The sequence below is a fragment of the Cervus elaphus genome, chromosome 13 (assembly GCF_910594005.1).
Source record: "Cervus elaphus chromosome 13, mCerEla1.1, whole genome shotgun sequence".
NCBI classification, from domain to species: domain Eukaryota; kingdom Metazoa; phylum Chordata; class Mammalia; order Artiodactyla; family Cervidae; genus Cervus; species Cervus elaphus.
In genome coordinates this window covers 65,680,084-65,689,662 of record NC_057827.1, presented here as the reverse complement: position 1 = coordinate 65,689,662, position 9,579 = coordinate 65,680,084, and the positions used below count along the sequence as shown (strand labels likewise).

At 49.4% G+C, this 9,579-nt stretch overlaps 1 long non-coding RNA gene across 1 annotated transcript in view; it reads left to right on the top strand.

Annotated features, from left to right (window-relative positions):
* The first annotated feature begins 685 nt into the window (after positions 1-685).
* The window catches only part of LOC122706955, a 28,564-nt gene continuing 19,670 nt past the window's right edge, over positions 686-9,579 (top strand). The window contains exons 1-2 of the long non-coding RNA XR_006344512.1: positions 686-827; positions 7,368-7,444. This is a non-coding gene — a long non-coding RNA (uncharacterized LOC122706955). The remainder of the gene's footprint in view (positions 828-7,367; positions 7,445-9,579) is intronic.

The following is a 9,579-nucleotide window of genomic DNA, read 5'->3' as shown; positions in this document are numbered from 1 at the left end:
AGTTGGGCACGACTTGTTGACTCAACCAGTACCACCACATTGGGCTCTTGGTTCCTTATTCAGCCCAGAGGACGGTGCACGGTGGGCCCCCAGTAGCTGTGATGTGAGCCAATGAATGAATGATTAAGGGCCTGTGGATCAAAGCACACCTCCCCCGCTTCTTTGCAGCCCACAGAATGCTTGGCACGGGGGTCAGCTCAGAGGAGGGTCATCTTTAAAGACAGGGTGGCCACCTGGCCCAGGTGCAGAGGCGATCTCTTAGAGGCTCAGGTCGGTGGATTAGAACAAACCCATTAAGGGCCTTTGTGTGTTTAGCGTTTTGCATTCAAAATACTTAGGGAGAAAGGGTAATCTTTTGAAATCAGACCCAACTTGTTGGTTAATGTTGGTGTAAGTTATTTTTGGAGGTAGGGCCTGGACAAGGCGGCCAGAGCTCATGTGTAAAGGCGAGTTACCGGTACATGAGGTTATGTCTAATTACCTGAAATACCCTCCTCTGTTGAGTGAAAAACGCAGTTTTCATCAGCCCTGCATTAATTACAGCTGCCGAGAGCTGTAATTGGCAAAAGCATGCTTTTAGCTCATGACTCAAGGCTGACTCAACTTTGGGGACCGTGCTTTCCATGGCCCCAAGCTGGGCTCTGTTTTTTCCTGGAAACGCCTAAGTTGTTTGCCAAGCCCTTCGACCAGGCCCGTGGAGCTCCTGGGAGGCTCAGCACCCAGATATGAGCCCCTAGCTTCCCCGCTGGCGGTGGAGGGCACGGAAGTGACCCCGGCTCTGTGCTCCCACGTTGACCACACGTCAACCCGAAGACCGCTTTGGAAAGGTGAGCAAAGGACAGTCTGTTGTAAGCAGTGGGGCTAGGAGCTGAAGCCAGCTCTTTTTGACTTTGAACTTACTCTTCTTTTCTAGTGCCCTTTGGGGGCCTCGCTCACGTCACCTACTGAGCTCGGGGGGCTGGGGGTGTGGGGTGTGGGGGCTGTCCCAGGAGTGAAATGGTCTCAGGAAGGTGGATCTTATTTCATGGCCATTCTGCTCAGGATTGAACTTGTTTCTGGTTCTGTCTGAAGGCCTTCAAGGACATGCCAGGTTATAAAATCTGAAGGACTTTCTGGGTGGGGAGAAAGGATTTGGTCATAAATCCTGGCCTTGCTTCTGGATGGATTGACTGATCATGTGTTCCCGTCTGTGAGACAAACAGCTTCCCTTCTCATTTATCTTCTCACCTGTGACCGACTCTGTTCTTGAGTCGCCTCACAGGCCTGACCTCAGAATGACCGCTTGGAAGGTTTCTGGGCGCCCTGCACACAGGTGTGATGTGAGATGCCTGCAAGGCTCCCCAGACCCCACGCCGCACCTCCTTCCCCCACCCCCTGCCCCCAGAAAGCATCCATTTCCCTCCGGGCCAGTTGGTTCTCTGAGGCTGACAAACCATATCTCATTCCTCGTCCTTTATCAGCTCCAGTTCTGGAGGTGGGACTCATAGACCCATTCAACAGATGAGGAAACCCAGATTCAAAGTAGCAAAGTGGCTTTTTCATACCAGGATGAGAGACCAGGTTCTGGTTGATCCAGACCTGCTTTGGTCTTTCTGGAAAGAATGAGGTGAGGGTCCTAGTGAATTGGCTCCTGTTAATCACCTGCCAGTGCCCTTCCGTGGGTGGTCAGAGCGCATGACGGCCTGAGTGTGACAAGAATAAGCTACCCTCCAGGAGGCGAGTCCACGCTTAGCTCTTCACATGTGTGTGTGTGAGTTGCTCAGTCATGTCCGACTCTTTGCAACCCCATGGACTGTTGCCTGCCAGGCTCCTCTGTCCATGGGATTCTCCAGGCAAGAATACTGCAGTGGGTTGCCATTCCCTTCTCCAAGGGATATTCCCGATCCAGGGATCGAACCCAGGCAACCAAGGGGCTTGGTTTTCTTATTCCATCTTTTCAGATCAGTAAACTGAGGCACAGAGAGAAGTGAGGCATCTCGTTCACAGTGATGAAGCCCAGATGTTCAGTGCAGTCCAGCTTGATGTGATCCAGCTTGACCGACACCCCTCCAGGAGCAGGCTCCCCGCAGCTTCCCCCCGCCCCCCGGGGCGGGTCTCATCTACTGTGTGTGTTCCCTGAAGGATGGCGTGTGGGGGAGAGGGTCAGGGGAGCAGGGGTGGTGAGGCAGATGCCGCCTCCTTGGGGATTTACAAGGCGCAGCAGCACTTTAAGGACGTGGAAAAGATCCTCCGTCTGTTTTGGAGTTAATTTTATCGGCCTCTCCAGTTCCCCAAGTTTCTGACCATGCAAAGTCTCCTCTTGTCTTTTTGCTCTGTTTCCTTTTCTCTTCCCTCCCCCATCTTCCCTTTTCCTTTTCCTCTCTCCTCTCTCCATCTCCCTCTGGACGTCTGGGTCTGTCTGTCCCGCTCTCTCTTCCAAATCACCAGGGACCACCGACTCTTGGGGAAACAGGGCCTTGCGATGCTGAGCAGGACGCAGCTCAGACTGCGTCTGAAGGGATGCTCGTTCCGGCGCCTGGTGTGGGGACGCCCCACCAGTGCTGCCGACAGCCAGCACGGGGGCTGCTCGTCTGCCCCGGGAGCACTCGGGCACTCCCAAAGCTCCGGGTCAACAGTGGTGCCCATGCTCCCAAGGCTGTTGGTGTGTGCCTGCGCCTGGGGTTCCGCCTCCTCCCTGCTCCTCCCTCCCATGACCCTGGTCACTTTAGACGCGGCAGGCTGGACCCAAGTTTGGCTGGGGTTGCATCTACTGCTTCTGGCTGACCGCTGGCATCTGGCTGCCCCTCCCTCAGCGTCAGCTCTTCGGCCTGAGGTTGAGACCTGCCCGCCATGGTTGCATGAGGCGGGGATGAGAGGAGGAGGCCCAGGGTGACGGTTCATCGCCATACGAGCGAGCTGGCCAGTCCACACTTGCATCCATCCCTACCCTCTCCCGTGGCAACAGGAAAGACGGGATCCTCTGTAATTGGCTTCACGTCTTGTTCGCGGGTCAGAGCTGTTCCCGACTGCCAGAGTGACATATTGCTCCCTGACACAATGGCCATTGCAACACTTTTTAATTTTTTTTTTTTTTTAAGATTTTGAATGCCAAGAAATGCTCAGTTTCTCTGAGATGTCTTTGGTTGACTCTGATGTTTAATTCTCCTCCCCAAGACAGGGGTGTGCTCATCCTCTCCTCTGGCTACCAGACCTGTTGTTTTTTTTAACATAACCTTTCTCTGAGGTTCTAAAAACAACTTTTAACCAAATAGCGATGATTCATTTCTGGATGGGACAGCAGAATGAAAAGATTAAGATTTGCAGTTCCTCCTGGACCAACTCCCCTTTTATCTGCTCATCTCCTTCCCTTTCTTCCTTACCTACCCCGCCCACCTTCCCCTGGCCTGCTCTCCAAGCCTCAATTAGCAGATGGGTGGGGAGCTTGGTCAAGGGCTCTGTTGTGGGTGGTCTAGACGGTTGAGAGCATTTGCTCTCTGCATCTCCAGCTCTGGGGAGATGGGCTGCTGACATAAGTGGGAACATCTTCCCAGGAGAGTTCACACCATCAGAGACTCAACTGCTGATGGTAAATTAAAAGAAAAAAAAAAAAAAAAGAGAGAGAGAGACAAAATATCCCGAAGGCAGTACGTGGACAAGATGATCTGACCTCACTCTGCAGCATCCAGACCCCATGACCTTGGTCTTCTCAGATCATCAGGGTTTGCTCTTGGTGGGTTGGAGCAACACAGCAGAGAGGAAGGAAGACAACTGATGTTTGCTGAGAACTTCCTCAGTGCCATGTGCTTTATTCGGGCCCACAGATTTTGTCACTCTGGGCCAATAATAACAATGATGCGGGCAGCAAGCACATGCAGGGGTGCTGTGTACTGGAAATTATTCCCAGTGCTTTGCATGGACCAATAAATGTCCGTCTAGTCAAAGCTATGCTTTTCCCAGTGGTCATGTATGGATGTAAGAGTTGGACTATAAAGAAAGCCGAGCGCCGAAGAATTGACGCTTTTGAACTGTGGTGTTGGAGAAGACTCTTGAGAGTCCCTTGAACTGCAAGGAGATCCAACCAGTCCATCCTAAAGGAGATCAGTCCTGGGTGTTCATTGGAGGGACTGATGTTGAAGCTGAAACTCCAAAACTTTGGCCACCTGATGTGAAGAACTGACTCGTTTGAAAAGACCCTGATGCTAGGAAGGACTGAAGGCAGGAGGGGAAGGGGATAACAGAGGATGAGATGGTTGGATGGCATCACTGACTCAATGGACATGAGTCTGAGTAAACTCTGGGAGTTGGTGATGGACAGGGAAGCCTGGTGTGCTACAGTCCATGGGGTCGCAAAGAGCTGGACATGACTGAGCAACTGAACTGAACTTGCATGTACTTACTAATTTAATTTTCACAGCAGTCTTCTTAAGTGGGACCTCTTATTATTTGATTTTACAGGAGAGGGTTTTGGAGCACAGAGATGTTCAATAACTTGATTAGGGTCACACAACTCAGAGGTGATGGAGCCAGAAATCAAAATTTAATACTCTGACTCCAGGGTCCATGCTATTATCCATTTCATCAGACTGCAGATTACTTAATAGGGAGAGGTTCCCCCAGACTGTGGTAGGTACTGGGGACAGAGATGTTGACTGGGGACAGGGCCTGGGGAGGGCTGCACATCTAGACCGCAGCTCTAACGCCAGTATGAACACAATTCTCCCGAGCACGGTTCCATGTGCCAGAGCATGAGCTGGAATGCTCTCCTCGGGCCAGGGATGGTCGTGGGTGGCTGTGTCACCAACACACACAAGCAGACCCTTGTCCTGGGGAAGTGACAGCCTGGGGCACACAGGAAGAGGGCCACGGAATAAGTCTTAGGTGGACAGGGACAGACAGTTGTCAGTTACAGCTGCTGCTGCTGGACCATTTCTTAGTGAGGTTCTCACATGGTTGAGATCAGAAGGTAGTTCTGGTCACTACGCAGTAGTCTCTGTGTGGTCCTGGCTCCACAGGGAGGCTTCCGACCTGTATCGATTCACCCTTTGGTGATCCTTGCTGACGGTGTTCCAGCCAGCTAGCCAGGGAGGGGATGGGACAGCTCATGGGATGGGAGACGTCATGATGATGAGAGGCAGAGTTTGTCCCCGAGTGTAGACAAAGCGGATAGAGTTCTGTCTGGCCAGGCTGGTTTCCTGTTGTTTACCTGCATATACTCCATTTCATCAGGCGGCTCAGTGGTAAAGAATCCACCCGTAATGCAGGAGCCACAGGAGACTTGGGTTTGATCCCTGGGTTGGGAAGATTCCCTTGGAGGAGGGCATGGCAACCCACTCCATGGAGTGGAGTGGAGAATCCCACGGACAGAGGAGCCTGGCGGACTATAGTCCACAGGGTCGCAAAGAGTTGGACATGACTGAAGTTACTTAGCACGCACGTCATTTCATCTTATTTCACTTTCTTGTCATCTTCTGGAACAGCCCCCAGCAGTGAGGCTTGATTTCTGTTCTCCCAAGCAGAAGCTGAGATGAAGCGTCCTGTGGTCCATGAAAGACGTGTGTGGAGCCAGGATCCACAGTTGCCTCTCTGTTGGCTTGGGTTCCACCACTCTCTGGGCCTTTCCCTTCAAGCCCATGGCTGCTCTCTCTCTCTCCTTCCCCCTGCCCTTTCTCCATCTTTGGTGGCATGGGATGGGCGAGGAGAGGGGGCCTCTTAGCCTGCAAACCCCTTCTCCCCTGCCACTGTAGTAGGTCTGGATCCACCTCGGCCTCAGAGCGTGCCAAGTTTGGCACTGAATGCAGCAGCCCCCTTGGAGTCAAAATTTGGTTTCCCCTTGGAAAAAGCCTACTTCCTGATTGCTGGAGAAGGAGGAGAAAGTCTTTAAAAGGCTCTGGTGTTCCTGTTGGCTTCCAAAGCATCAGCCTCCAGCATTTTGATGATTTAAGTGTCGATGGATTAGAAACATGTGGTCCGTGTTTCCCTTGAATTCAAATGCACGTTGAACTTAAAGGAAAGTTTAGGAAAAGAAATGCAGAGAAACAGTCTGGGTTTTACTCAGTGCCCTGACTTTGAAAACTTGGCTTGAGGTATTTGCAGAGTACGTGGGCCCTCTGGAAATGTATCCAGTTGGCCAGGAGGCAGAAGGGACTTGTGTGGGCGCCCAAGTCCCTCCGAGCACTGAATCCAGGTTGGTTTTCTGCAGCTCTGAGCTTGGGGAAAGGCTGAAGGTTTGGGGGAAAAAATAGAGCTTCAGCATCCTCCCTTCCATCCTGATTTTGCCTGAGGCATATACATATCCGGCCAGTGAGCCTGCAGGGGGCGTCTCCTAGGTGCCAGCGTTCTCTGTAGGTTTTATCTGAACTCATTGTGCCAGTTCTTTCTTACCCCCTGCTCCGTGCAGCGGAGTCCCTCCGTGTCCCCGCCTCTCCGCCTTTGCCTGCGCTGCTTCCTACCTGGCATGCTCCTGTCCCAGGCTTTATCCCAATCTTGTCCGTTCGCGCCTACAATACACAGACCAGAATCTGTGCTCCATCAACACTTGGAGGGATGTCCAAGGACTCACAGTGAGATGAGGCTGTGGCAGAGCCAGGACCTGTGATGAAACCCATAACTGGCCGTTTTCAGACTCAGCACGCTGAGCTGCGCAAAGGGATGCTGACGTTGGCTCTGGCCGCTAAGCTCCCCTTCATCGTTTTGGGAGGGTTTTCTCTGGCCCCTTCCCTCTCCCGCCTTGTTGAGTGCAGGCAACGATTTACTCTTAATAGAACGGGGAAGGGATTCCGCTTTTCATGTGGTTGGGAAGCAGAGGCCCACACAGACATCCACGGGGTTTACGGCCAAGCTTGAGAGGGAGGTGGTAAATTCGCTGGGGAGAGCCCTGCTCCCAACAGCTCGCTGGGAACAAGGCCTATAAATAGCTCCTGCCAGTCAAAGCGTAATGATTTCAATCTTCCCGCTGTATAAATAAACAGTGTTGTTCAGGACTTCTCCTTGGCTGCAGTTCTGGCCGGTACGTCTCAAAGGCTTGCAGACGATCCAGCTGGAATTTTCAGCAAAGGCGAAGGAACTGACCTGGGGGAGTGACTACTGTGTGCCCGGCCTCCTTCAGTTCAGTTCTGGAGACATTTAAGTAGGTAATCTCCTTAAGCCCTCCTGCTGACCCAGGAATCAGTGTTGTCCCCCGTCCCCCCTCAGCTTAGGAGGAGGTGGGGGTCCGGAGATGGCAGGAAACGTACGGGCGATCAGAGGCCAGGGGACGGGGAAGTGAGCTCAAGAGCCTGCAGCCCCCTCACTGTCTCAGGTATCCTGCAACAACCCCGCAAGGTCAATATTTTTGTAAGACCCATGTTTTCCTTTGGTAATATAAATAACACATGTTCTTTTCTTTGCAGGAAAGTTTGAAAGTGGAGAAATGTACCAAGAAAATTAAAATCACCTGCATCCTTGCCACCCAGAAAAAGACACACAAGTACGTTTTATTTACACCCTCCCGATGTTTAGACAGATAAGCAGTTAGATCTGAGAAAGAGAGACGACCTTACCGAGGCACACACGGATGGATAGACATTTTTAAAAACTGAAACTGAGGGAAGAGAGCAGATTCTGTTTTTCAGGGTTTTTTGTTCACTTAACATTGACGATGAGCTTCTGACACCGACTTTCCATGGGAAGCTTGGGGAAGTGAAATAACTAGTCTACACTTATTAGGATAAATGTAGGATCCTCCTGCCTTCCTGTCACCTCCCTGCCTTCTCTTTCTCCATACCTATCTTCAGGTACAGATACCGTTGGGACATAAATTCACCGGTCCATTCACATCTTTCCAGATGCCCTGGATTGCTAGAGGTCCATGTTCCAGTCCTGACTCTGTGACTCATTAGCTGTTTGGCCTTACTGGACTCAGCTTTTGGTGTCTCTCATCTGTAAAATGGATACATTTTGATTCAAAGTTCTACTGAATCTGAAAGTGTTTGATGAGAAGCTCTTTACAGGTTATGTTTCCAGCATTGGGTAGAGCGTTGGTTTGGGATGTGAAAGCTTGTTTTACACTGATTTACTGTGAAAGCTTGGGAAAGCCATTTAGCCTCTGTAACATGAGGACAGTGATATCTCCTTCATGGAAGTGTTATAAGAATAATAATAATAATAATAGGAGGTATTTATTGAGTACTTCTTTGGTGCCATGGGCTGTGTTGAGGTTTTTTCATGCATCTGTTGTTTGATTCTCAAGACAAATCTATGGAGATGGGGCTGATTATTATGCCCATTTTACAGATGAGGAAGTTGAGACAGAGTTAAAAAACTGAGGATTGAGGTTATGCAGCTTGATCTGAGTTGCAGGAAGACCCTTTGAAATTGGAAATTCTTTTTTCCTATATAAGACTCAAGTCAAGCTTCTGATTAAACAAATTTGGGTTAGGATGTTTTTCTGTATTACTATTTTTCAAATGTTTCCTAGCCAACAAAGAAAAGAAAATAACTTTTTACTTCCCTAAAAACCAGAATAAGGCAGAGTCCCAAACCATAAAATGTAAAGCATGCCTTCCAAAACCTGTGAAATGTTAATTGTTGGAGAGTGCCCAGAGCTGGAACCCATCTCCTTGAACCCTGAGCAGGAGGACACTCATTTCCCCAAGAATAAGTGACCCAGGGTTAAAAAGCACATCCAATGACCCACTGATTATGACAACATCATCTAGGGCACAGGTGGACTCAGTTTGACATCACGCAGTGATGGGATGGTGGAGGAACAGGATACTCTAACCCATTTGTGACACTCTGGTCTAAGGTTCCTGGTTTGAGAAAAGTGCTGGATATAAAGCAACTTAGAGGCGGGCAGAAAAGTGAGAGATGCTGGACCAAATGCAGAGACCTCCAGTGACGAAGAGAAGTTCCCTCTCGAAAGTCAAGCAGGATAGAGACATCACTCAGGGCAAAAAAAAAAAAAATCATATGTAGTAACCAAGAGACTCCAGACCACAGGTGATGTCTACAGTTAATTATCTTTACCCTTTGCTCCAAGTCAACACATGGGTGGTTACACAGAGGAACTAGGCTGGGACCTACTATATGATAAAAATGGAATAACTAAACATGGAGGGAAAAAGTTGTCCATCAAAGGGGGAGTCAAAGGAATATATAACATAAATTGCCCAAGAAAGTAGTGAAAAAGTTTAGACAAATGCTTCTCTATAATGTTGAAAATATTATTGAAAGTATAATCCTTTTAAGATAGAGTACAAGAAGAAATTATAAAACAACATAAAGTGAACTGGCAGAACTCAGGAAAAAAAAACCTGATGTGCAAAAGACAAACGTTACATAAATTAAAGCCCTATAGAGTCTTTAAAAATTAGAGTTAATATGACAGAAAGCATCATCAAAGATATGATGGCCTGGCTAGCTCTGCAGGTCCTGTTGGCATTTTTAAAAAAATTTTTATTTATTTATTTCCTGTTGGCATTTTGAACAGGACTTGCATCATAGGGCTAGATTCCTGTTGTTTAAGGATGTTTAGGATCCTCAGCCCTCATCCCCCAAATGCCAGTTATACCCAGCTTTGCCCTAGTTACTACGTTGACCAAAAATACCTTCCCACTTTCA